We start from the raw sequence: 27,747 nt of genomic DNA on the forward strand, positions 1-27,747 counted from the left end.
TAAGATTGACGGTGCTTTTCTGACTCTGCACCAAGAACCGCCACACCAAGGCAGCGGCAAAACCGCCTCACCGGCCTCAAGAGTCACGCTGGCGACACGTGGGGCTCCTCCGCTGGGAGTCTCCTGGTGTGTGAGCAACAAAAATTGATCTGAAAGTGTGGCGTCCTCTCGTTCTCTGCTCTTTCAGTGGGAGCTGCAATCCCGAGCTGCTAGTGATCAGCCATCTTGGATCTCTCTGACTCCAAAAAGCCATTTAAAGAAAAATTTACCTATTTTCATCACTAATCATTTGTCTATTATAAGTTTTTCCCAGCCCTCCTTTTATTTGTTGGAATTGATTGTAATATTTTTTTCATTCTTGCCACTTCCCCTGACTCCAACAGAAGAGACTCCTCTGCATTGCTTGGAGTCCTAGGCTTCTCCTCGACTTTGCCACAAAAGCCTTTGCAGGTCAGCCCTCGACAATCAGCTGCAGGAGTTCAGATTATGGAACTACTGGGGAGGGAAACCCCATTTTGCTGTGCATTCCCACATTCATTAATCCCCGACTCCAGGAATGGCTCTCTCCAACCTAGTGCAAGCCAGAAAGTGGAAAGAGGGAGATAAGGCTTCTCTAGGTGCCAGATTCTTACCTCATCCTCCCAGTCCATCTTCACTGCGGTCTAAACTGAGGTCACTTGGCACTTTACTCATTTTAGAAGTAAGACTCCATCGCTTTTATTTCATAACTGTAGCTAGCAGTTAACTTAAATACAAGGCTTATATACCTTACAGATTCTCCTTAAATTGTCTTAATTGTATTTCTTAGCAAACTATAATTCTTATCAACTGGTTTTGTGTAAAAAAGTTTCTTTAAAAATTGTTTTAAGTATATTCTCACACTCATTAAAAATCGTGTATTTCAAACAAGACTATCTGCCTCAGTTTCCTCATTTATAAGAAAAACAGAGATAACAGTTCCTATTTCATAGTGTCCTGGTGAGAATTCACAGTCAGGACGATATCTGGCACATAGAAAATAGTAAATGTTAACTCTTACTGATTACGAACACAGCAAAACACCAATCTTGTGATAGGTTCTCAATAAATGGTTGTTATTACATTTTCCTAGTTAGCTACAGACTGGAAGAGAGTGAAAGTGAGACTTTTTAAAAATTGTTTGTAGAGACAGGGTCTCACAATGTTACCCAGGCTAGTCTTGAATGGTTGGCCTCAGGCAATCCTCCTGCCTCAGCCTCCCAAACTGTTAGGATTACAGGTGAGAGCCACCTCACCCAGTTGTAAGCCTTTCTGATATAATGTTATTAGGACACCTGGGACTGTCTTTCTTCCTTCCTCTTTCTTCCCATCTTCCCACCTGTTCTTTCTCTTCTTACCTCTTCTCCTTTTTACTTTTAAATCAAATATGCTGGCGGTTGAAGCAAAAGAGATGGAAACACATAAAGTTTAGGTCTAAAAAGAAGCACTCGCTGGAAAATAATTTGGCCTCTGCTTAAAAGTACACAATTGCCAATACAGAGCCAAAAGAAATTTATGGTATTTTCCCAGCGGTTGGTATTTAATTAGCAATCTGCTATCGTCAATTGGCTCCGCTGTTACAAAATAAATCATTCACAGGCTATTTTGAAGGCTTGTCCTGTTGCCACCACCATTTCATCAATCTTCTCATCAGCTTTGTCATTACAGATCTCAGTGATTTCTCACCTTTTCAGGAACTCTACATGAAACTGACCTTGAGAAGTATTTGACCACTATCATCTCAGCTATTAAATGTCAGACTCAGGCATCTCAAACTGTGTGTTAAGACACTACATTCTGGCAGCAATGAACCCATTACCTTTTCTCTCCCTCATAAAGCATTCTATTTGGGCACCCAAAATTGTATGCTACAAGTTCTCTCATGAGTCTAGTTTTATTGCAGATGTCTTTGAAAAAAAAAGTCTGTTGCCAGCTATATTCATGTCCAGACTTTCGATGGTCTGTGCCTGCACATTATGCAAATCATGTCTGCTCATCTTTACTGGGTGAAAGAGGCAGCAGGGTTGGGTAATAAGAAATGCTCAGCAACTTGTTCCATTAGCATTTTCCAGCCTTATCTGTTAAGATTATGAGTTCCTCAAATTGTATTCTCTACTCTTATCAAAAACAGTCATGATGAGCCTGTTCTATTTCCAGATAGGAGCCAAGAAAGAGTGGGAGGGCCAAGGGACCTTGCGCACCAGGGACCCATTGCTGTCAGACTTTGCAGTAAACACTCCTGGGTTCAGGCTTCTTGTCACCTCTGCATTGTTGTCACTGCATTGATTGCTGTCTGACATACTCCTTTCTCTACTCCCCTTTCCATTCACTCATTTATTACCTTTTGTTCAGTGAACATTTATTTATTTATTTATTTATTGAGACTGAGTTTCGCTCTTGTTACCCAGGCTGGAGTGCAATGGCGCGATCTCGGCTTACCGCAACCTCCGCCTCCCGGGTTCAGGCAATTCTCCTGCCCCAGCCTCCTGAGTCGCTGGGGTTACAGGCACGCGCCACCATGCCCAGCTAATTTTTTGTATTTTTAGTAGAGACGGGGTTTCACCGTGTTGACCAGGATGGTCTCGATCTCTTGACCTCGTGATCCACCCGCCTCGGCCTCCCAAAGCGCTGGGATTACAGGAGTGAGCCACCGCGCCCGGCCGTCAGTGAACATTTATTAAGCACTTACTACCTTCCAGGCATTGTTCAATGCTCTGGGAATATGCAAGAGAACAAGCCATTTGAAGTCCTTGCTCTGATATAGATGACACTCTAGTAAGATGACAGCCAATAAACCAATAATGTACACTTTCCAGTGGTGATGAATGGTACACAAAAATCAAACGGTGAAGTGAGGGAGAGTATAAAGGAGGGCAGGTCTACTTCGTGTGGGGGTTCAGGGAAAGGTCTTTGTGAAGAGGTGTTGTGTGAGATAAGACCTGAATAAAAGAAGCCAGCTGAGCAGAGAGCCTTAGGAAGAGCCTTCTAAGTGGGGAGACCTGCAAATGTGGTAGTGGCCAGGGGCATGAAGGTGACAGGTGGAGTCAGGGGCCAGGGAGGCTGGAGGGTGGGAACAAGAAATAAATGCCATGTGGTGGCCACAGGGACTTTTGGTAACATGGACCTCTTTAGTTGTTGAGCAGAACCTATGGATCCTTCCCAGAATATGGTTTTTAAATACAAATATAAAAGATTACAAAAGAAACAATTTTTTTTGAGACAATGTTTACAAGGAAACAATGTGTTATGTGGTTAAGATGCATACTTCTTGGCCTAGCGCAGTGGCTCACACCTGTAATCCCAGCACTTTGGGAGGCCAAAGCAGATGGATCACCTGAGGTCGGGAGTTCAAGGCCAGCCTGACCAACATGGAGAAACCCCGTCTCTACCAAAAATACAAAATTAGCCAGGCGTGGTGATGCATGCCTGTAATCCCAGCTACTCGGGAGGCTGAGGCGGGAGAATCACTTGAACCTGGGAGGCAGAGCTTGCGCTGAGCTGAGATGGTGCCATTGCACTCCAGTCTAGGCAACGAAAGCCAAACTCCATCTCGAAAAAAATATATATATATCCTTCTTATGAACAATACAAACAAGATCTTATGGTGGTTCTACCATAATTTGAAGTCAAGATGAGCATAAGTAGTGTTTTGAGATCTCTGCAACAACTGTTATATGATAGGAAATATCTGTGATTTCTACTGATGAAAGTCACAAAGGCTGCAGATACTACTGTGATTTGTGGCTACAGTCACGACAGGAGGAAGTACTAAATTTTAATTAGAGGTTAGTGAAAATAAATGTAAATTTTGCCCCAAATTTACAAACTCTCTGAGATCTCTTGAGTCTGTGGTCTGAGATCTCTTGAGTCCGTGGATTGAGAATCACGTGGTTCTTGGTCTTGCGGATTTCACTCTCAAGGGAAAGAAAAAGCCCCCAGGAAAAACCATACAGGCTGCCTTCCACCTTCTGTTCAAACCAGGATGGACCCAGAGTCTTCCTCGACTCTGTCCTCTGCCCAGCACCCCCACTGCCCTGGGCACGCTTTATCTTAGAACTTTCCACATGATCCTGTGATCACTGCCTATTAGTGTTTTCTGCACATGTAGTGCCTGTCCTAAGAAAGCTTACAGTCTTTCTTAGGACAGGAACTACATATCAACTGTTTTTGTATAAACAGTGTGCAATGCCTGAGACATGCCAGCTACTCAGTGAGTATTTGCTAAATAAATAAAGACCGAGAGGCTTTTGAAAGCATTACACTTGAAATCTAAGCTGCCAACATTGTTTTGAAGGTCATATTTTCCTTTCAGAAACAGGTTACATTTGGAAATACACGACAATTAAAAAATAGTGCCATCAGAACTAGAAATGAAAACATTGACATCTTTGACAGTGTTGACAATGTTGAGTGCATTGAGAAAAGAAAGAAAGAAAAATTAAAAGTAGATTAACTGAAAAAAGGATAATGCAGTTACCTAAAGACCAAGGTTGTCTGGTGTTTAAAGTCACACAAGCCTTTGCAGGAAAATAGAAGCGAAGTGGGCAAAGTGGGTAAGCAGTGTGCCCATCAGCTATAGATCAACAGATCAAAAGCTCAGGCTTGGGGGTGAGCTTCCCGAAGTCTTCACTTTCTCCAATTTGTCTTTAGAATAAGCTTCCAATTTTAGACAACAGCCTAAAGCTGCCTCACTCCAGCACACTGCCATCCATCCAAGATAAAGGAAAGCGCAGGGTAGGATTCTCTCCAAGCCTGGGCCACATCCAGAGTCTGGCTGGATCTCTGCACACTAGGGCTGGTTTTCAGCCCCTCTCCTCATTTGAGGATAGGGACAGAATTCAAGGCCTGAATCTTAATCTGTATGAGACAGATGCGCTGGCTTTATACATGCTCAGCGCCATCATTTAAGAAACAGTGTAAAACATTCGTTCATTCAATGCATTTTTGTTAAAGCTTTTTATGTGCCAGACTCCTTGGATTAAAAAACAAAACAAAAACAATGCATGGGTGAATTTACACAGTCGCAGTTCTTGAGTTGGTGGGAAAGCCAACAGGTAAATCCAAAACCACAGAAAATGGCAGGGATATTTGTAAGGGAAGTTTTCCTAAGGCTGAGGAAAAACTCACGAAAGATGCAATATTTGAGCAGGCATAACAGGCACAAGTAGAATAATCTGCAATCTCAAGAACCATGTGTTCGCAGAAAAGGCAGCACTGATCACTGAGAAATTAGAGTCACTATGAAGGTCTACCTACTCCCAAGGAGATTTAGAAGTTTCCTGGGTTTGTTAATCATTTGATCACATTTGACTAATGAACTCATGGAAATACCCATGGCTTACAAAGGCTGACACCACAAAAGACTATTCAGCTCTCGTTCTAATCACATGAAGGCTTAGGAGCTTATAAGAGAAGCAGGCTAGATACTACAAGGTCCCATTTGTGAATTATTTTATTCAACTTGCAATGAGTATGGTCCTGGCACTGTGCTAAAGGCAAGATAAAAAAAGTTGACCAAACCATCAACCTGCAAACTTGGTTTCACAAAGAAATTACCGAGCAACTCTGTCTATGTTGTATAAGCAGCAGCATGGAGGGTGTCATGGGATAATGCTAGAAGAAATCTGAATTAGACTGTAGTGAAATTCGTAAGCACTGAAAGGAGATCACTGATATGGTAGTCTACTTTTATCATTAAGGGAAAATACAGTGCTTTTGATGATTATAGTTAAGAACTTGGAATTCCGAATTAAAAGCTCAACTGCCATTTATTTGCTGTATGATCTTTAAAGTCTAAGTTTCCTCATCAAAAAACGGGAATAATTATGAATATAACATATGATCTTTGTCTAAGCACCTTACTTGAATTAAATAATTAATCAAATAATCAAATTAATTAAATTAATTCAAGTAAGGTGCTTAGACAAATAATTAAATTATTTAATTCAAGTAAGGTGCTTAGACAAATAATTATTTAATTCAAGTAAGGTGCTTAGACAAAGGAAGCACTCAGCACTTCAACACCTGTGATTATTTTTCATTTACATACAGTCATGCATGTAAATAACATGTATGTGAATAACAGGGTCTTTGTGATGATTGAATTATTTAATTCAAGTAAGGTACTTAGACAAAGGAAGCACTCAGCATTTCAACACCTGTGATTATTTTTCATTTACATACAGTGATGTATCACTTAATGATGGAATACATTCTGAGAAACGTGTCACTAGGAAATTTCATTATGGTTTGAACATCATAGTGCGTACTTACACAAACCTAGGTGCTACAGACCACTACACACGTAGGTTATATGGTATAGACTATTGCTCCTACGCCACAAGCCTGTGCAGCATGTTACTTTTCTGAGTATTGTAGGCAGTTGTAACACAATAAGTATTCGTGTGTTTAAACATGTCTGAACAGGGAAAAGGCACAGTAAAAGTACAGTAGAAAAGAGTAAAAAAATGGTACACCCATATAGGGCACCCACCATGAATGGAGCTTGCAGGACCATGAGTTGCTCTGAGGAAGTCAGTAGGTGACTGGTGAGTGCATGTGAAGGCCTGGGATGTTACTGTACACTGTTGTAGACTTTATACACACTGTACATGTGGGCAAGCCTACATTTATTTAAAATTTTGCTTCTTTAATATAAATTAACTTACTGTATTTTTTATTTTTTAAACTTTTGACTCTTGCAATAACACAGTTTAACATAGAAACGCATTTTATAGCTGCACAGAAGTATTTTCTTTCTTTATATCCTTACTCTGTAAGTTTTTTCTATTTTTAACATTTTAAATTTGTTCATTTACTTTTAAAACTTTTTTTTTTACAAAAATGAAGACACAAACACTCATTAGCCTAGGCCCATATCAGTTCAGGATCATCAAAAAATCATTAAATAAGAATGTTTCCATTTCATTATAATCTTAGGAGACCACTGTTTTCTATGTGTTCTGTTGTTGACAAAAATGTCATTATGTGCCACTTGACTGTATTTTTAGTTACTGAAAGATGAAGCTCAAGTTGATTTGCTTTTGAAATCCAGTTACCCTGGGCTATTGTTGGTAGGTCAAAAAGTTTACTTTTATTTGTAATGAAGCCAGATGCCACGTTATTTTAAATCTTCAAAATGACGTCTTTTGAATTCAATATGGAAATCATAAGAAACAGTATGACACAGAGTTTGAGTATATCAATTTTTCTCTTGTTACTGTCTCACATACACGCGCACGCATGCACACACACACACACATAACCTCTGGTACACATACTGAGGATATTTTATGTTTCATTTAGTTCAAGGTTCTAAGCTTCTGGGCAAACCAACAGCTTTCAAGAGTTTCACAGGTAAAATAATAATGCATGTGTGGACAGGGACTGGGGGGGGGCAACTGAAATCCCATTCCTGCTGTAACAACTTCATGGAATGTCTATGATTACACATTTAACAAGTCTAATGATACATTTCAGAGAATACATTTATGACCACCTCTAAAGAAAACCATTAGCCGGCTGTACTTCGAAAACAGGGAATTTATTTTCTTTTTCCTTTGCCTCCTGAACAGAACGTGACTATTTGGGGGTTCATTCACTGCTGGCAAATGGCCATTTCCTGCCTGTAGACAAAAAGGCTTAAAAGAACTTATAAAAAAAACAGTTGAAATCCTCTCCAGACATCTAATAATTTATAAAGAAAAGAACGTTTGATGAGTCAGTACAAATGAATCAGGGACATATGGATCCTATTTCCCTTGAGTTTAAATTTGTAGAGAGAAGAACTTCGGAAAATGAACTTTGTAGATGTCACTGAACCCAAGGGAAAAACATATGAGATAATTACTCAACTTAATACATTCCTAAGCTGCCCTGGTGCTTAGCTGAAGCACACTCAGGTCATTTGTAGTTCCATTTGCACTGTCAAACACACACCCCATCAGGCTCTAATTGTTTTCTGAGTAAAATTTGAAACAGCAGAAAATATTAAGGTAGGTCGCGCTCTCAGCAATGAATTCTAATATAGAAATTCATTTCCCAATTCCTTAAAGAAACTTAATTGTGCCAGTGGCAGGGGGTCCTAGAAGCATTGTGGATGACACATATCTCCACATCCAGGGTCTGATTCACATGTGGGTGGCATAAACAGGCTCCGGTAAAGGACAACGGGGTACCAACCAGAAAATCATCTCGCAGCCATGCTTAGTGGTGCCTTCATGTCCAAGGAGAATTAATTTGCTTCACATGACTGAGTACTTTATTCTCAAAAGTTTTTTCAGGAATCAATATAATTACATAAGATCCGTGAGATAGACCTGCTGGCTTTATTTTTAAATATGCCTACAATAAGTACTCAAAGGAGAATTTAGTTGTATATGTTAATGATTTTTACTAACTTCTTATTAAATGCATCTCTTGCGTGCAGGCATTGGAGCCAATATCCAGAGACAATGACTACTATAAACAGGATATTGGGAATAGACTAAAATATGCTTTCTAAAACACAGCAAAAGGCCTCTACTGTGTACAGGGTGCCACAAAAGCTGTCCAGCAACTCTCATGGATATTTAATGTGAGTTGAGTTACATTATATGTAAACTTCATCAAACTCACTTACTGGTCAACTCAGGTCAAGTGCTTGTGAGCACAAAGTAACCTGTAGCCACCCCAGGACGAGCTGGACAATACAGCCCCAACCCTAGGCTCCTGATCCCTTGTTAGAAGGCCAGTGGTAAACTAGTTGAGAGGAGAGATTTACTCTCACAGTTTTCACTTAACATGGCCTTTTCCTCATTGAAGAGAACACATGGGAGTTTCTACTGCCGTATATCCTAGCAATAAAACATTGTTGAGAGCAACTGGTCTAATCTTTCTCAACCACTAGCTGGAGAAATTTTTAAAATATAGGCTACTCTCCTCTCAGATATTGTGATACAGCAGATTTAGGGTATGCCTGAGTATCTGATTTAAACATTTTTTCCAAGTGATTTTCACCTTATCTTACAAGTGAGGAATAGTTCCAGAATGACTGTCACATCTCCAAGAATATCCTTGTCTCACTGACAATCTGGGCAACCCCTTGGTCATTAGGGGAGAACTTTAGTAGGTAATAGGGCAGAAGCAGCAGCCCAGACTAAGGGAAATCAGCTGGTGAGAAACGGGCAACATTTATGTTGTAAAATATATACAACCGAGTGGTTCTTATGCAACCTTCAAGCTCCAATGTCAGCACATAAAGTGAAAACTTCACATGAGCAAAATTATTCTTTGAAATTCTTTAGAAAGGCCCTATGTTGGAAACTGACACGCCACATCTCAGTAAGTCCAGCAAATTCAGTTTTGTCTCTAGCTTTAGGGGAGTTCCTGGACCTTTTTGTAAAGACTCCATGAGCAAAAGGTGAAGTTTTTGGCTTATATGGAGGAGCAATGTCAGAGAAGCAACAACAATAAGAAGTCTTTATATATTAGCATCATATCAGTGTAGAAAGAAGCTAAGGAACATGTGCAAATTTGGACCAATTGGAAGCAAAGTGAATTCATATGTCTTATTTCATTCAATGGTTTATGGTGAAACTTAAATAATATCATTTAGGTATTTTTTTTTCTCCCTATCTCTCTCTTTTTTTAAAAGAGTGCACACAACAGAGGCTACCTGTCTGCATAGCTGCTCCTCGCCACTGGCTGTCACTTGCCCTAGTGCCCAACAGTTCACATGCTAGGTGGCTGCAACCCCTGCAGTGGAATCGAGTCTAAGGTCACTATTTCAAAACCCATCTTCAGCTTCACTTCCTTGTCTGAGGCCCTCAACCTGGGATCACAGATGTAAATCTGACCCGGTTTTAGTAACTTCTATTCAACACAAGTTTAGTTAACTGTAGATCCCCCAATACTCTTCTATTCTCTGCTTCTTGCAAATGGGTAGTATCCTCACTAAAAGGTTGGGGCTTTCTGGCCATGGACTTTGAAGGAGTTCATAAGTAGAAATGAAGACAATATAATCTGATTGCAGGAGAGCACATTAGCCAGCCTTTCCACCCCTGGGCTCACCATTACAGCCTCCAATGGTGCATGGCCAGAGGCCTGTACTCTTGTGATGTTCCTTCTAGCACGTTTTCTGTTGAGCCATGACACTGGAGAAACAAATGCTCTGCCAGACCTATCTGGGTTTCTTACCCTAGTGAGTAGCAACGGCATCATCAAAGGAATCTAGATTTTCCAGAGGAGCCGCCTCTTTGCCTAGATGTGATTAGAGAGACAATGAGATGGTTTCAGCTCTGGCCACAGCTTCTACCTCAAACAGCAAGCACCCTGGCTGAAAACATCGCCCATCAACAAGCAAATCTTTAATTCCACTAGAGTGGGAAAGTGTCTTTTTTGTTTTTCCCCGAGTTGAGCTAGATGACAGTGTCAAAACTGTTAATTTTCCCTTCAATCAAGGCAGCACACGAGTCCCGGTCCATCAAGGTAGAGGGCAAGGAAAATGTTTCTTTTTCCTCCCTACCTAGAACGGATGAAGATACATGCTTCTAGCTCCAGAAATTGTTGTTAGAATGTCCTTGAGTAGGACCTCCCAATGTTGTTTCTATCCCTGTGTCTGATGTAGATCCAACCACATGCTCAGAGGTTTATTTTCTATTTATAAAAATGTCACATCATTTGGATAATCAGCACATTTAATTTCATAAGGAGCTTTAAAAGTTGGCTATTTTGAAACCACCATATCATCCAGATCATTTACAGAAAATCAACATGGCGGCCTCTCCTCCTACACTAAATGGGTCAAGGTTGTTAATATCAACTCTAAAGATACACCCGTATGGGGGTTGGTAATCATCTTAACATTGCACATGCAAATGTTGCTTGATCGTTGGTATGCCACTGGAGGAACCTGAGCGTAAGGCTTCCGACTGATCTCATTGTGCTGTGAAGACATGGGCAAAGGCATGGCCAGGATGCATCAGTGGGCCTGCTCCAGAAGACAGACGTCAATGGCACAGAATCCTGGAGCTAGAAGAGACATGCCCACCCTCCCTATTTTACAGATGCAGCAACTGAGTCCAGAGAGATGGAGTTAGCTGTTTCAGGCTATGTAAGAGTGAGGAAGAACCTGATTAGACCACCAAGTTTCCTCTTTGGAGTGAGAGCACACAGTGGTGGTTATAACTGCACCCTACCTCTTGCCACCCTACATCCAGGAGCCACAATTCCCATTCTTGGTGCATGGAAGAGGAGCTGAGCTTCTGTTACATAGTGGACTCCTGAGTACATTCCTGCAGACTCGGAACTTCTAAGCCAAATTTTGCAAAGGGATTCATTCTCTTTCAAACACAACAATTCCAACCCTAGGAACTTCCTGCCCACGTCATCTGAGCAAACTGCATTCTCTCTCTCTCTCTTTTTTTTAATACCCACACCTTCCAGTTTGATTTTAAAGAGTGTCTATTTCATCTGTCTCATGCTATTTCTTAGCTTCTACTCAATGCTGGCTTCCATTAATTTGTGTTTCCTATCTCCAGGTTGTAGTAAAGAAGGAGGAAAATACAGTCATCAGAAAATTAATTAGTTAATTACTATCTTTTGATGTTCCTGCAGGATCAAGGAAAATATTGAAAGACTGATTTCATAAAAAGCAACCTAACTAACTTTACTATTAGGACAGTGACTCTCAAATATTTTTCCAGCTAATGCAGTTGAAGGATGCAAAATACTCTTATCAAAAACAGTGGCTCAACATAGCAGAGGTTCTCTGAAAGGGGTAGAATAAACTAATTAAAGCATATTGTGTTGAAAAAAAAAAACTACATATGATTCTCAACCTTCCCTTTTCTCTAGTTAAAAATTATTTTTGATTTGTAAAAACTTAAAATGGGTGGCCATTTCATTTTGCTAAAATACACTGCATTTTGCCTCAGTTTGGGTTCTTCCCTTGAGCCAACTGAATGGGTTCTGTGACTCTTGCCAACTGCCCGCAGATCTGGGACATCTTCAAATGATCTTCCTAAAGAAGAACCTCCCAAAACGGTGGGGAACATGGTAGCTGTGTTCCATATCCCTCAGCTTCAATACCATTTTTTATTCCTGATTCCAGGTGGCAAAGAAATCCCAGGGAAAGACCCTAATCAACCTGTTTGGGTTCTATTCTTGTATATAGCTAACCTGGATAAAGTCCCCAGCCCTAGACAGACCACAAAAGCAGAGTTATAGTAGAACACAAAAGTGCCTTATTAGTTGACTTAAAACATTTCCTTTAACTGTCACATCTGGGAAATTAAAGATTTCAAAATAACTACCTTGAAGAGAGTTTTGTAAGACAGAATGTGTCTTTGGGCCATACCTCTGCCATGAGGTACATCAGGAGTCAGATCAGTATTGATTTCCTTTCCCTCCTTCTTCCCTCTTTAACTCCTTCATGTGTCTATTCTACATCCCCTAGAACTCCTTCTAGAAGCTCCAGACCTAGTGGCAGTATATATGAATTACCCCTCCTGCCTATTTAAACAAAATCCCAACCCACCCCCAAACCACTCACCCCCAACAGAGTATTTTTCCAGGTTCTCTCTGCACAAAACAAAACATTTGTTGGACTTTGATGAGCTCTCCACCAGAGTAACAGTGGGGAACAGGGCATTTGGGTAACCTCACCTCAATGCCTAAGAGTGTAATTCAAGTCCTCCCCATGGCTGGCTAACTGGCTCACGAACTGAAGCAGCAAAGTGCATCTTATCCCATTTTTGTACTTTCTGCTGACCACAGCAGGCTCATGGAGCATGAAGGCAACACTTGATGTTGTCTTGGGGCTTTATTTCTGGCTTCAAAACCTTGTTGTGCCAGTTGTGAGAGACAGTAAAGCAGGGTGGAGGTGGAAGTGTCAGGAGATCTGTCCATTTGGTAAACTCCCTTGTGGGGAAGTGTATGGTGACCCCAAGCACTGGAACACCCCCATCAGAAGGGGAGAGGCTTCCTTGGGGCTTGGCTTTTATTCTGACGATGGGAACAATGACTGCTTGTCACAAATACCAACAAGGACAGCCTCAGAGTGATGAGAGATTATCTGGGGAGACAGAAAGGGAAGGGGTGGGGGAAGAAAGAGAGGGGAGGGAAGGGGAAAGGAAAGGAAAGAAGGAAGGAAGGGGAGAGGGAGAAAAGAAAGAAAGAGAGAAGGGAAGGGAAGGGAGGGGGAAAGAAAGAGGAAGGAAAGGAAGGAAGAAGAGAAGCAGGAAGGGAGGGAGGAAGGAAGAAAGAGACGGAGGGAGAAAGAAAGGAAAGGAGGGAAGAGAGAAGAGAGGGAGAAAAAGAGGAGGGCAGGGATACAGGGAGAGAGAAAGAAAGAAGTAGAGAGAAAATATAAAATGTTAGCAAGTCACCAGGGTTCTTGAAGAGAAAAAGCAACACAGCATATCTGCGAAGTCTGGGAATAACCGTCCTCAGTGCTGTCACAGCCTACGAGTGTCACAGTTCCACCTGAACGTCCTGTTTGGGCCAAAGGATACATTTCTGTGGCAGCATATGAGGATGGTGATGATGATTACCATAACCACACTGCTGCACAGGATGTGACCATTTCAAAGACGGAATTACTTTTTTCAAGCACACGAAATTTAACACTAAATTCCACCAAAAACTAAGGCCATAACAGATACTCAGGTGATGTTTGTGGACATAAAAAGACTCCTGAGGGAGAGCACGGAGCTTTCCACTTGCTCCCTCCACGTCTCCGAATGTGAACCACACCCCTGCACTGCACAGATTGGAGGACGGCACATGATGCTTTTGCATAAGTGTAAACAATAGTCCACAGGAATTTGGAGCTTGTTTTGAAATATCTAATTTTCCCATCATAAATGTAGGCATCATTTCATGTTTTGTTTAAAACCCCTTTTTAAGAATCACAAAGATCCTAAGGCATTTCGCATCAGAGACATAAGGCAGGCCCCACACTGGGTTTTTTTTTGGTGATCCATAATGTGATGCTGAAATAAAAGTGGCAAACAATTTTTAACACTGCATATGCTCAAAGACCTCTGCCAAGGAGGGGAAAAAATAGTCTTGGCACCAGACGCTAAAGTGCAACAGTTCCTTTGTGATCGCTCAGGGGGAAACAAGTGGCTGGGTCCTCGACCTTGTCAAATCAGCATGAGAGCAGCAGCTGAACCATCCAGGAGGCTGGACATGCATTTCTACAGTGGATTCCCAATTCTGTTTTCTGGGGTAGAGAAATCTGTTCAGCTTCTTCAGCAGTTTGTGAATGACGTACCTGAATACTGGAAGGCAGGGGAGGGTGATAAGGCCAACTGCTTCTACGCAGTAGAAACCAACGTCTCTACTTCCAAAGGACACCAAGGATGAACTCAAAGCCAATTTTATCTCTGGCTCTCAGCAGCTTACCACGAGGTCTAGACCACACTGAGTAAGGTCTGAGAGCCTTGGCTGGCAGCAAATTGCAGAGCTGGACATCTGTCCCAGAGCGATGCTGCCGCATCTACACAGCATCTCAGGATCCCCTGCTACATCTGTAGGCTTGCTGCTTCAAGTGACAAATAGCAATACCACAGGTGTTGTGTTTCCCTCCGAAGGCACAGAGTAAACTATTTAAATGACAAGTAGACGATTTTTAACATTTTGAACAACAATCTGTTTATGCTAAAAGCATAGTTTAAAAAAAATTATGGTAGGCAAAGACCCAAACCCTGCATGCGAGGAGAGAAAACTACCACCTTCCTCCTACATAAGAGAAAATCTATTTAGGTTTTGAAAATGCAGAGCTGGGGTTCTTCCCTGCCAGTGATTTCCAATCTAGCCAGGTGACCTAAACTAGGGCCTTCAGAGATGAACCCAAGATTTCTCCGTTGAACTGTCCCCAGCCCAGAACAATGGGATCTATCTGGGGAGGAGAACAGCCTAGGTAGGAAGGAGGATATTACGGAACTCCTTTGGAGTAGTACAGCGGGAAGAAGTCTATCCCCAACAGCTCACAGAGATGATGCTGCAGCCCGGCCGCAGGGGAACCATGGGCTCCCCTTTGGATAGCTGTAGGTGGCCACAGCTTTACCTAGAGCCTCCTATAATGCCGGGCACCTGTCCATCTAGCTGCTTCTTTACTACTGATGGGAGGACGAGAGGGGTTCAGGTTTCCTTCATGAGACAACTGATCCTTGATCAGTACCTTAGGGTTCCACATTTAAAATTCTCAGTTCTCAGGGGCTGGGCACGGTGGCTCATGCCTGTAATCCCAGCACTTTGGGAGGCTGAGGCAGGTGAATCACAAGGTCAGGAGTTCAAGATCAGCCTGACCAAAATGGTGAAACCCCGTCTCTGGTAAAAATACAAAAATTAGCTGGGCATGGTAGTGCGTGCTTATAATCCCAGCTACTCAGGAGGCTGAGGCAGGAGAACTGCTTGAACTGGGACGTGTGAGGCGGTGAGGTTACAGTGAGCCAAGATTGAGCCACTGAACTCCAGCCTGGGTGACAGAGTGAGACTGTCAAAAAAAAAAAAAAAAAAAAGTTCCCAGGAAACTCACTGATCTTCCAGCTCAGAATCTTCATCTTAGAAGGCTTATCCACTGACTAACAGGATTTTCTGGGAAACCAAACACACGGTGCTATGTGCCGTAGGGCGCTTGCTCCTTTGGGGTATCTGAAATATCAAATATGACCACCCCACCATGACTTGAAAATATCTCACAATATCAGGCCATTTGTGGCTCTGAAGGGTGAAATGCATCCTGTTCTACTTTTCTGTGGAAAAAATGGCAAATATGTACATTGTCACAGAGACCAAGAGCCAAATGCCATGAGACCCTGGGGTAGAACAATAGAACAGGCCCTGTAAAAACATTTCTTAGCCTAGCTTCCAGATAGGAGCAGAGGGGCTCAGAGCTGCAGAGTGGGGAAATCCCTATTCCACAAAGAATTATATTTTTATATTGCATGAAAAATAAGGAATGCATGAAATTGCATTTGATAACACAGAGCAGCCACCCCGACTTACAAATCTAGGCCACATTTCCATTGTTCAATTCCGTAACAGTCCCTTATTTTGCTCACCTATTCTGTAATAAAGTTGCTACTTGAGAAAAATGGTGCACTTAGAGAAAGGTTATCTGCTACGTGCTGCCAATTTTTACTGCCAACTCTGATATTCTTTTCTTTTGGTTTTCTGAACTCAGATGTTCTTAAGACTTAATTTAGCTGAAAATGCCCGTGGGTAATCCTCAGCCCCTGCCTGCCTCGTGTTTGATCCCTGGGTTTCGCTGCCACCTTACCTCTTCAGTCATGATTTTCATTTCTTTGTATTTCTCTTCTGTGTTGTGAGATAATTCATCTATCTGATTTTCTCACAGCAATAATTCAGTTCTCAGTAGTGAATATTCTTTTACTTTTTAAAAAATTTTTCAACTCTAGAGTCATTATGTTTTCCAGTTCTAAGTCATTTTGGTATCTCAGTTACAGTCTTCTGAGAATTCCCGTTCCTTTTTTTTTTTTTGGTTAAAGTGCTGCTTTAGCTTTTGTGCTAGAGCTGCCACTGTTTGAACCACTGCACTGTGTGTGCAGCAGGGCTCTCACCCTCGGGTTTCTGAGTCCTCTTAAATATAGGCTGAGCCCTTGCAGTTCAGACTTTGGGGAAATTAAACAAGTGGATGGTGGACAACAGACATGAACTTCCTCCTCCTGACCGCTGGGACTCCAGTCAAGCCTCTCTGGGTGTGGAAGTATCCAGCCATACCGGCTGGTGATGATGTATGAAATTAAATGTAAGCAAATCAACCACTGTGTTGGGAAGTGTACATTCCTGATGGTTTAGAAATCAGGGAGTAAGTTAAGGGTGAAATGTAAAAGCCCAACAATTATCTGACAGCATCAATTGTTTATGGGGAATGACAGCCACAAACCATGAAATTTGTAAACGTTGAATAATAAACTCAGCTGAATAAGAAAAGTATGGTCACTGATGGGACAATCACATTACATGGATTCCTCTTTTTGTTTTTCAAAGGAAAATTCTGAGGAAACCTGACCAGCTAAGAGTTTCAGAAAATGCAGCCTTGTCCACCAAGCAGAGGACTGACCCACAAATGGACAGACACAATCATGATGGGGCCACACGTAAGCAGGTGAATGAGAAGAAAAGACAACATGCAAAATGATGATAATAATGAAACAAAGACATGGGAGAGACACAGACTTGGAGTGGGAGAGAATGAAAATGAGCTACCTCGGTTCTTACTGGATGTATAGTTTGGGATTCATTCACGAGACCCCTCCCTAGGTCTGGCCCTTGGATTTCAAGACTTTTTTTTTTTTTTTTAAATGCGGTTCGCTTATAGAACACACTCTCCTTTATGTAATCTAGTTTGACTATATTCTATTTCTTGCAAGCAATCTCAAGCTGAGGCCAAACCCAAGTTAAGGTTATGGTAATCTGATCAATTTCACCACATCTTTCTTTCCTACTTTTCTTGACCTTTATGCTCCAATAACCAAGTATCTATTTGAAATCTTCATTAGATATCTAAAATCACCTCAGACTTAACTATCCATAACGTGACAACACAATTCTTGTTTTCTTTATATTTTCATATAAACATGCTCTTAGAATAATATTCTTCATCTCAGTAAATGCACCAAAATTTACCCAGCAGCTCAGGCCAAAAATTTAGTTGTCATCCTTGATTCTTCTGTTTTTGTCATATATCACATCTGACTTGCCTTTATAATAGACATTACTAATTTTTGTAGATATTCAGTTTGCTCTATTCTGAACATACAAAAAGACAATACTTTCTTGTCTCCAGGAACTAAGTTCCTGGGTGCCTTTTCCTGGACAATGAAATGTGAGTGAAAGCTGCACGCATCATTCCTAATATTTCTACAAGGGAATTGATTATCAATCTTTTCTGGTCATGTGATAGATGATACTTCACATGGTAGAGTGTCTGTCAGCCTGAGTTTGTAAGTCAGATCTCTCTTCTGATTCAAGATGTACAAACAGGGTGAACAAGAAACAAACCTTCGCTCTTTGTGATACCAAGAATTGGGGGTTGTTTGTAATTGTGGCATAAGCTACCCTATCCTAACTGAAAACGGTCCTCTAGTCCTATTGGCTGCATCTTCAAAGTGTACCCAAAACTTGATGCTTGTTACCTCCTTTTGTACCATCACCGTATTCCAGAGCACTCTCATCTCCTGCCTGGATTTACTGCAGCATCCTCTTAGTGCGTCTACCATTTCCTACTCTGGTACCTTATAAATATCAGATATCATTTTCCAAAGAGCAGTCAGGCTTGTTTTTTAAAGGTGAATTATATCTGTTATTCTCCTGCCCAAAACTTTTCGACAACTACGCACTAGAATAAAATTCAAAGTCTCTCTATGAACCACAAGACCCTATAATGTGGCCTCTGTTTATTTCTCCAGACTTCTCTCCTGCCATTCTTTCATCTCTCGGCTTCAATCACATTGGGTCTCACCACAGCTAGCAAGCAGTAAGCTCATTCTCTCTTCCGGCTTTTCTTCTGTGGTTACCTCCGTGTGGAATGTTTTACCTCAAGACCTCTGTATGGTTTGGTTTCCTCCTTCCCATTGTACAAATCTGTGTTCCAAGATTATATCCTTTACTTTACCTAAAAACACATCCTCCAATTGCCCTTCTTTATTCGGTAAAGCACTCTTTGAACTTTCCTATTTCTTTATTTTTATATTTGCTTAATTTATGTTACGTAAACATAATTATTTTTCAAGACTACCAACACCACAAAGCAAGGATTTTGTTTTTCAGTGCTCTCTCCCTAGAATATATAAAAAAAAGTATCTGGTACTTAGGGGGATTCAATAAATATTTATCAAATGAATGAATTAATGAATAAGTAGCTTAAACAATCAGGACATCAAAACAATTGTGCAAAGAAGCAAAAACGATTAGAACCAATACTCCTTTATACATCCTTAACCTAGTCTGTTTATTTTCAAAGAGCAAAAAACAAATCAAAATACTGCTAGCTAATCAATTTATTCAGCTTTTATCTATTATCTACCAATTATAATACATTTATTTAGAAAAACCTGGTATGTTCCAGTTGACTTACTTAAATCGGCATATTGAAACTAGGAGTCTTTTTAAAAAGGGAATCAGCACAGGATATGCTTCAAGTTGCAAGAGCAACAACCGAGTTTCTCAATCCAAATTATCTATACTTTCTACCATGGACCCAAGAAATTAACAGAAAAATAAAAGGATATGAAAGAAGAATGGACTCAAAGACAGGATCGGTAAGTGACTTAAGTAGAAGACACTAGATTAGAAAATTTCTATGGAAAATAACATTCTGAATAATTTAGCTAAAGAGAATCAATGAGTAGAATTGGTCGACGAGCTGTGTGTGTGACCGATATGTTTATTCTTCATCACCACATCCTCGATGATGTAAGATTATGTGTATGCCCATCACATGCCAAGATGATGCCTGAAAACTTCCTGCAGTGGGGCATATCCTTGGATTGCTACTCTAGTGGAAATGAGGGATATGCACTGATACACTCACTCAGTTATCACTTTTCACTCATGCAACATGCTACACTTTTGCAAAGCATATCATCCAGGTGTGGAACATTTACTATGACCAATCAATATATTGAAGATAACTGGCTTTTAAAAGAACTGAGTGTTTTTTTCTGGCCTCGGTGACATTCCAATGAGGAACATCCAATGAGTTATGAGAAATGGGTCAGTTTCTTGTCTCTGTGACTTTCCAAGGTTGAGTGTGTCATTTAAACTTTTAACGGAGAATGTGGATGAGGATAACATATACCTATCCTAAAGATTTCATAGGTTGTTGTGAAAAGAAAGTAACGCATGTCAAAGACATGTTTTGTAAGCTGGCTATTTCAGCTGTTTGTTTTTCTTCTGCTTCTTTGAGGTAATTTAAGATATCCTTTAAATTGAAGTTGCCATATTTACACAGTTCAAAGTGAGAGGGAAATAAAGGGTAAGCACCAAAATGGATAGGCTTGGCCCTGTGGTCTTTATTTCTACTTGAGATTAGCAATGTTCATATCCAGTTAAGAAATGCTGCAATTACAATAATTAGAAAACGGCACTGCTGTTTCTTAAAACACACAAAAGTACCAAGTGCTCTCCCATTTGAAAACCCTGTCACCTGTTTCCATATCTAATCATTGCCAAATAATTCATCTCCTACCCAAGGAAAAAAGCCAAATTCATGGTCCATCATAAAATGAAACACATTATAGCCATCACTTGAATAACTGAGAAAAAAACAAAATCAGGAGAAAAATGCATAAGATTGTGCATTGTCTGAAACCTCCTTGCTCTAACAATATGTAAATCGACACATTTCTGAAATCTAAAGCTCATGGTCTCTAGTTATTTTGCTGCTTTGTTTACTTGAGTGATTCCCCTGTTCATCACTAAATATATCGCAAAGATCTTATTAAGTAAGCAGAATAGGAGGCATGATGAATACTGCGATGAAGGCATTTAGTTTCATAAGAAATCCTGCTCATAACGATTTTGTGATCAATTATCCAAGCCCACTTCAATCTCACACTCAGAAGTCACTTTAGGGAAGTGATTAGTTACAAATCCAAAGAACACAGGATACCAAACAATTACTGTACCCCAGGAATCTCAAGTCAACAAAGATAGCTCTAAGGCAAATAGCGTAAGAAAACTCCTTATTCTTAATGAAATCCATCCTGCTCTCTTTTTCACACATATAACACATACTACCCACAGATGTAAAAGATAAGATTATGGCTAAATGAATCTGATCACTTCACCCATTTTCACCATCAAATAGACCAAGAGAGTTACCGCATATTTAATTACCCATGTAACCCAAGTGAAGAATGGTCAGCTAGCTTTGGCTCAATGACTAGGTTTAGCTGATATTTATAAAATTTATCTGCTTTTTTGGGGGGGAGCTGAGATCAAATTACACCATCTCGGATGTTCACTGATCATGTTGTTCCTCCTACCTCATGGTGATTCTTGGCAAGCCATTCCTTAATGGTGCTGAGGGCAATGACGGCAGCAGGCTCGTTGGGAAAGCCTAGATGAAGAGCAGAAAAAAATAAAACCAAATGAACAATGAAAGATGAAGACAATAGAGAGGTTAATCATGCTATGATACTGGAGTTTTCTCATTTAAACAATATTCAATTCAACCAATGAGTACAGCCCTCAGTAAGATGTATGTGGATATAAAGCCTGTGATCCTGCATTAAGAGGGCCGGTCCTACACCAGTACAGACCAAAAAAAAAAAAAAAAAAAAAAAAAAAAAAAAAAAATTATAACAGACCAAAAAAAAAAAAAAAAAGACAATAAGAAATTTGTCTCTAATCCTATAACAATATCAATTAAAAATGTATTTACATATACTTAATAGATTACAATGTTCTTTCATATTATTTTCTTATAAGAAGTGTTCAGATTAAAGTTTATTATCCTCAGTTTAAACAAAAGTACGTGTGTCTCAGAGAAAACACGTCCTTAGCGCTGGGTCAATTCTGCCGGTCAAAAGGCCAGCAGAACTCCACCAATGAACCATACCATAGAAAGCTATCGTCAGAATTCAGAGGGTAGCTCCTGTTTCACTTGGGGCCAGCAGGGGTGATGCCTGGAATTCAGACAGCATGAACTAACCAGGTCTTGTTGTATAGGTTTAGTTTTAGAAGAGCAGCAAGAATGACAGACTTACGCTTTGTCCCAGGGAGCAGGAGCATACGTGCTCAGAGTCTCCCAAACACATTCAGAATATCGGTTTAACTGATCTAAATCAAACATGTTCCTGGACCTGCAGAATCATCAGACATTCTGCCAATAGTGATGGTACGTGAAGGAAGAAACTTATAAATTTATATATTTATGGAGCAGGAAGAAGAAGAGATGGGCGTGACTATGCTACTGAACCTACTCTCGTTTGAGCTCATCACTGGCTTCCTAATCCCCAAATCCCATCACCTTTTAATTTATCTTCAAGCTCTCTGGTGTTAGATGTGTTTGACTCATTTTTTGTTTTATTTGCCTCTCCCAGATTTTTCTTATTGTTTTAAAGTTTACAATTCAGTGGTATGGACCATGTTTATAAAGTCTGGATTTTATAGACTAATTCCAGAATATTTTTATCACTAATCTAGAATATTTCACTAGTTCCAGAATATTTTTTATCATGCCATAACTAAACTCTGTACCCGTTAATGGTCACTCCCCGATCTGTCACCCAAAGCCCCTGGTAACCATTAATCAACTTTCTGTCTTTATGAATGTGTGAATTCTCCTCCTGAATTTTTCAACCCTGCCTGGTTCCATGTCTTCTTCTTCCTGTTTGACCAATTCTTTCCCGATTTCTTTCTCTAGCAGCATTCATTAAATGTGTGCCGTTCCCAGCATCCTAAACTCAGTCATCTTTTTTCCTTTCTACTCTGGCTTGTCTATGAGGATATCTCCTAGTCCAGAATCTCCTGGGACATTGTCCATATAGATGCAGAAAGAGAGATGTTCCAGAAATGGAGAGAAGCAAGACTTAAAAGATCTGGTTTTATTGGAGGGCAAATATGTATTCTAGTAGTTCAAACTGATGGTTAGATCTCAATAGGTCTTCAGGAAAAAATGAGTGACAGGACAGGAAAAAGACAGATACTGTCCCCGTTTCCAAGAATGTGTGTTGCTTTTCTGATTAGGTTTCTACAGGCTTTGCTAGAGAGTGTGTTAGGAAAGGCAATCGAACAAATCCGAGCCAAGCTTCATTTTTCTTAGAGACAATAACCATGATAGAGAAAATGTGCCTAAGTTCTTGAACCTCTGTAATGTCTACCAAATTTGGGACTGTGCGTTTGTTATGAATTGGTTAATGCTATTCGTGTTCTTTAAATGAATGCATCCAAATGTAAAACCCTTAAATTTTCTTTCAAGTTAATTGTCAGTTAATTTATTTAAAAATTATTACTGAACCCCACATGAGTAGTTACGTCATGCTTTTAATGAGTGCCTGTCCTCTAAAAGCCCAAAGTCTAGGGGAGGAAACAGACAAGTAAAGGGGCAAACAAAATGCAGCCTGACTAGTTGATTAGGGGTATGTGGACACAGATGAAGAGGACTAAGCAAGAAAAAAGTGTGGGCTTGCAGGAAATAACAGAGTATTTGAAGAAGAGAGCTGTACAACGGGGAACCAAGGAGACGTTATCCTCAGAAATAAGCTGTGAGTCCCAAGGAGTTAATGGGAAAGGTTAGGAAAAATGAAGGCGAGAAGAAAGCAGGAAGAAAGTACGAGTGAGCTGCGGAGGAGGAGGAGGAGGCCAGGATTTGCTGTTAGGGGATTAACCATAGGAGGCTTTTTCAGGCCATCTCTGCCCTGAATTTAACACCTGCATTCATAATTGCCTGGATACCTCTCCTTGATATGCTTCAGCACCAGAAATGCAATACATGTTCCCACCTAAAACCAACGTCATTCTGGCTTTCTGGTTTCTGTCTATGGCTTTACCTCTCTCCTAGTTACTGCCATATTTGACTGCCTTCCCTGCTGGTAACCGAGTCCTAAAGGCATTGTTCCTCTGAACTGTCATCCTCCTTCCCTTCCTTTCCTCTCTTTCCCATTGATTTCATTCAAGATTTGATCGGCCCTCACCCAGACAACTACAGTTGATAACTGTGCTCCTTTGGTCTTCCTTCCCTTCTCCAGTCTATCTTAGGAGCCGCTTTCAAGTGATTCTTCCTACAGCACAGTTAACATTACACCTCAACCTTCCGCAAAACAGAGGCAGCCTTTGTTGACTCTCCGACACAGAATAAACATGGGCATCTTAGCTTAGTGTTACACATTCCAGTGACCCCAGGGGGCCTTTCTACGTTGATGTTTCAGTTTTCTCTTATTTATTCTCAACTTATAAAATTCCTCTCCAAATTTTAAGCATGTTTAATAAGTACTTACATCACAAAATTATACGGCTATAAAAATTAATAAATACTGCAACCATGACCATCAGCATTAACATTCACCTTTAGAAGACATAATTCCCCACAGAGAAATTATACAAGTTGTCATAGAACCATGGCAACTATGGTCAGTTCTCAATTATTTGTGACCTCCTGATCACTCTGTCGTATTCATCAAAGCATCTGGCACTGTGTCATGGTTTTCATCTTAACCTCAAGGTTTGCTATAACCCCGGGCGATTTCAACATCCAAGAGAGTGACCCACTCATCTTCCACAACCACCTCCTCCATGGATCGTGCTCTGGACCTTGATGCAACATTCCCAATTCAAAGTTACTAATTTAAGCAGGGCTCTCTCAAAACCCATTTTCTCGTTGGTTTGTTTGCTCAGCTACCTTCTAAGGAATATTCTTTTGCCAGCATTTGAAGCCAACTCTGGCTTCAAGCCACTCCCCCCAGGTCAATGGCAACAGTTCTCTCCTCAAGGAGCTGGCTCCTCCCTGTCTGTCTAGCCTCATCTCATGTTGCATTGCTCTTTGTTTTCTCCACTCCAATGACACAGCCATCTTTCTGGCCTTTGAATGTGGTATTTTTATTTTGCCATCCTTTCATCATAAGGCTTTGTTCATGCTCCTTCCGCTTTCTGAAAAGACATTTTCCCCCCTCCTCTTTTCCTAGCATATTTCCATTTTATTCATCCTCTGCTCCGTGACCACTTCTTCAGGAATGGCTTCTCTGACATTGATGACTTCCCTAGGTTGTGTTTTCAAAACACCACGTACCTTTACCTCACAGACCCATCACAGTTGGCAATTCTATATTTATTTATGTAAATATGTGATTAATAACCTTAATAGAGTGAAAACTCTGGGAGGCAGATAACACATCTGTCTTTGCTTATCACTGGATACCTAAAACATTGCTAGCACATAGACAATAATCAGTAACTAGGTGTTGAATGACTGACTGGATTACAGACTTGTGGATCTTTGCACATATTGGCAACAGGAAAAGGCTCCTTCCTGAGAGCACAAGGGTGTTTAGCCTTAGAGTACGGGGAGGAGGAAGGGATGCTGAGAAGGTACTCAACAGATTGTTATATTCAGAATATCCCTTTTCATCCCTGGGGAAAATTATTGAAAAGACTTATTAGAAAATCTAGTTCCTGTTAGGAAGATGTTTTGTGATTAATTAAAAGGGGAGAAAAATATTAAGATGAGTATTTCTGAAAATATGCTTTCGGTGGACATGGACGTACAAGATAAAACATGATGTTCAGGGTAAACAGCAACAGGACAATTCTTTCTCCACTTAACTGCAAGACCTCCAGGGTTACAAATAAGACCAATGAATGGACAAAGACAGATTTTAGCCTACGGATGGGCTCCCAAGAGAGCAAGGCTTTCCTCAAAACATCACAACATATTCGGGTCACCAGGAAACTTTTGTTCACAAAAGCAGAATGGCCACCCAGAGGGGAGGCTACAGACAAGCTTCAGATGAATCACTGAATCAGACGACATGGGAAATTTCCTCCAACTATGACGGTCAATGAGGCTGAACAAGCCATGAATAATTTAGGGCCAGGCATGCAGAGTGTTGCATGTGTGTGTGTATGCAGGTGCACACAGCTTCTGTGCATCTACTGGTATTCTAAAGGTTAGTTTCCTACTCATTAGGATGGCTTCATAAAATTAACTTTTATTGTAAATGTGTAAGTTGACTTATACAATTTATAAATGATTTTTTTCTTGTTTACTTTTGTATAGAAAGTGCTTGCAATTTTTACACACACACATACACACACACACACACGTGCGCACAGACACCCCATTATGCAGCTCAAGGTACAAGACACTTCTAATACCCCAGAAAGCTGCCTTGTCCTGAGTCAATGCCCAGCCCTCAAAATAACCACTATTCTGGATTCTATGATCAAAGGTTAGTTTTCTGATTTTATACTTCACATATACAGAATTACATAATGTGTGTTCTTTTCTGTCTATGGCTTTGTTCAAAATTATGCCTGTCTGATTTATTCATGGGGTTACATATAACAGTAGCTCATGTTATTGGAGTGCTGCGTTCCATTGTATGGATATTCCACGATCTGTTTATCCAGTCTGGTGTTGATGAATAACTGGACTGTTCCCAGTTTGAGACTGTTATGAATAAAGCTACCATGAACATTCTCATACATGACTTGGTGCACATAAGCATGTGTTTCTGTTGAGAATATATCCAAGAGGAAGGGCAGCTGGATGCCATGTTATGCTTGACTCTGGTAGATTCTGCCAGTTTTCCAAAGCAGCTGTGCCAATAACACTCCCACCAGAAGCATATGAAAGTTTAAAATAATGTCTTTTAATAATCTCTGCTGATCTATTTATTTAGTATGTTGAGACATACTTTCTAATTATACTCTCTTGACCACATTTCAAGCTATTAAAGATAGCTTTAGGCTCTTCAATACTTTTTATAACCAGAAGCCCAGACAAGCTTTATGATTTGCCTGTCTTCTCACTGCAAAGCAGTGATGTTCTTAAGCCAAGAAAGGACAAACTCTGTCAACAGAACATCAAAACAATTTAAATAAAAGAGACAGAAGTGAAACAGCAAATTGAAATTAGTTTTCATCCATAGCACATCAAATCACTCATTAGGTGGACATTTTCCTTCTACTTGGTTATTAAGCCGATATTTCGTTTCATCAATTGTCACTTCAGAAAGATACAGCAATAAAGACCCATTGAAGATTCTACTCCACCTCTAAACTGTACGTTTGTTGGTACTGTCGAAACCCAGAATGGTTCCAATACAGCTACAGTGAATCTGGTTTTTCACTTTGACTATGGACAATTTTTCCCTCTATTTATTTTTCATTTTTTACTGTTATTGCTAATTCCTTATTATCTTTAATTTTATCCAAAGGCTGCCATGTAGAAACTAATTTTGTTCACCTGATATAAAATCCAAATATGTTTACCAGAACTCTAGCATATTCCCCTAAAATAAAGATAGCCATGACTTACTCTGCCAGTAAAACTGTCCTTTTTGGAGTCAGAAGCAACAGATTAGCTTTTGTTTTAAACTTTAAAATGAAAGTCTATTTGGAGCTATAGATCACCATATCATAGAAAGGCATATGGCGATACTTTAAATCAATCATTTCAAAGAGGTTCTTACTACCAAAAAATAAAATAAAATAAAATTGAACGTGATTTTGGTATACTAATAATTTGGTATAATGAAGCCAGGCTTTAAAGCCTTAACCCCATGCACCATTTAGAGTCTACCCAGGGCTTCCCTCAACATCCCCTTCTAGACCTGTAGCCAGGTCTCAGCTCAGCTTTAACTGCCTTTCTCGCAGTTTGTAAGGAGACAGCGCACTAGAGACCCATGTCCAGGCAAAACTCACAAATCTAAAACTATTCTTTAGGCACTCAGTCATTTTATTTTCAGCTGAATGATGCCTTTTGTGGTGGTTTTAACCTCAGAGGGTTTTCATCCATACCCTCACCCCACCCAGCCAAGCACGGGTCCCAAAGCTGTGACAAAACACTGGCGATTTTATGAAATCATAAATCCCTGTGTAGACTGCATGTTATTTAGAAAGTAGTTGCTATACTAGCCAGCCTTCCAAGTGACTAAAAGCACCAAATTGGTACTGTATTACTATAAATATGCAGAAGTTAGGAGCAGTAGTTTGAAAAAATCAAACTCCCTTGAACTCTGCACATGAAATTCACATTTACTTCTGAGCTCTCTA

At 40.3% G+C, this 27,747-nt stretch overlaps 1 protein-coding gene across 1 annotated transcript in view; it reads right to left on the reverse strand.

The window, feature by feature from the left end:
• Positions 1–27,747, reverse strand: part of MACROD2 (mono-ADP ribosylhydrolase 2) — a 1,539,224-nt gene that overhangs the window by 537,903 nt on the left and 973,574 nt on the right. The window contains exon 5 of the mRNA XM_017498618.2: positions 21,018–21,091. The gene's annotated coding sequence lies outside the window, so the exon portion shown is untranslated. The remainder of the gene's footprint in view (positions 1–21,017; positions 21,092–27,747) is intronic.

Source organism: Cebus imitator, unplaced genomic scaffold (genome assembly GCF_001604975.1).
Source record: "Cebus imitator isolate Cc_AM_T3 unplaced genomic scaffold, Cebus_imitator-1.0 Scaffold246, whole genome shotgun sequence".
Classification (NCBI taxonomy): domain Eukaryota; kingdom Metazoa; phylum Chordata; class Mammalia; order Primates; family Cebidae; genus Cebus; species Cebus imitator.